Raw genomic sequence first — 1838 nt, forward strand, 5'->3', positions numbered from 1 at the left:
GGGTTATTTAACCCTTAAAGTAAGAGAAAATTGCACAAAGAATGTCTGAGACTGTAATGTCAGTCAGGTGATAAAGTGGTAAAATGTAATGTGTTAAACTTCAGAATGAAAAATGCAGGTAGTTGTAAATATGAAACAGGAATGTTAGCCAGATGGTAAAGAGAAGTTAGCCTTGAAAGTAAAGATGTATATAGTTAGAGAAATCAGGCAGGTAATTGTTAGTCAGATGATTATATCTTTATTTACTTAGATATTGGTTAATAGCCAGGAGAGCTAAAACAAAGTGAAAGCAAGTACAGAAGATTTTAGAGTTTAAAAGTTTTAAAAGGATCCTTCCTGCTTGCAAAAGCCACCACCATGATGCAGCATGAGTTGCACAGGAGCTTGGGGAGACATAGGTGTGGCCTCGAATACATGCAGGCCCTCTGGAGATATCTAGGAATGTAATGGAGTACAGAAAACTCCACGCCCACTAAGGGGCAGCTGGATGGTAAAGAATATACAGGACCAATGATTGGGATCAACAGGAAGAGAGAGTTAATAAGTACCAAGATGGAGGAGCCTTAACCTCCTTCCTTCGTTTTAAGCTGGGGATACAGAAAGGCAAATACTCAATGGTAAAATTCAGCAAGAGCTAAGAGACTTGGAAATTTTAGCGAAATTGCTTACAGGAGATAAGAAATTTACAGGTTTCCTTGGATTAGAGAGAGAGAGGCTCAGGGAAACATAGCAGCATGCATGTGCCAATACCATTCAAACGGCTCCAGGAACTAATAATGGCTTATGTTCAGTATGGACCAACAGCAATTTTTACCCAGAGGCTGATAGGGAATATTGCTGTAGAAGCATCACCCCTAGGAAATTGAAAGCAGGTAACCAAGGCCTGCCGGTCAGGAGGAGGATATTTGTTATAGAGAGCAGGCAGGGACCTAGGGAGTTAGTTCAGAATTGATTTCTAGGCTAGTATAGACATTATACAAAAAAGTTAGAGAAACAGGTATTGGAGCTTTGATTGTGAAACAGCGAGCTTTTGAGAAAGCTGGTACTCCATGCCAGACCATGCTAAGGAAGGCCTCACAGGAATAGGCAAATTCATTAAGAATTTTTCAGATATAGACCTAGTTTACACTCCGGGATTAGCAATGGTGGCTGCCTTACAGGAACTTCAGTTAAAAATAAGTTACTCCTACACAGAAAGCAAGGCACAGGGAGGAAGAAATGCACAGAGCCTTCTAGAGGTTGCTTGGGACAGGTTCAGGAAGGGCACCAAGTCAGACAGAGTCCCAACAAAAGGGAAAATAAGGGATCGGGCTTGTGCCCAAAATACAGCTGCAGATTTTTCAGCAGCCCAGAGGGCATAGTTGAGCTAAGGCCAAGGTCAGCCATGAAAGCGGCCTCAGTCTGCCAGCCCTCAGCCAGCAGCTTGGTGCCACCTCATGCTGGCATCTGTGGCAGGCTAGACAAAATGGCTGACGGGACGGCGGACAGCCTGCCTCCTCGTGGTAACTTACAGCCTTGGGAGATGCCGCCATGGCTGATGGCCAGTCAATGTATAGAAATGCTATTGATACAGACAGAAACTGGTTTTGAGACTTAAAGACAAGAAACGGCAACATATTTAAGCTTAGATTTGTTCAAATTTTGGATGCTCATATTTCAAGGATTGAGTATAGCTACTATGTTAGAAATTTCAATTAGGGAATTTTTTTTCAACAATCTGATCATAACCTAGGCAAAAGGAGAAATGTGAGACATATGCAAGTTATGAATGAATGGTGTGGCCACACCTGGATTCCTGATGCGATTGTGAATATATTGAAAGACCCCTGTCCCTTAGC

Source organism: Cricetulus griseus, chromosome 8 (genome assembly GCF_003668045.3).
Source record: "Cricetulus griseus strain 17A/GY chromosome 8, alternate assembly CriGri-PICRH-1.0, whole genome shotgun sequence".
In the NCBI taxonomy this organism is placed as follows: Eukaryota; Metazoa; Chordata; class Mammalia; order Rodentia; family Cricetidae; genus Cricetulus; species Cricetulus griseus.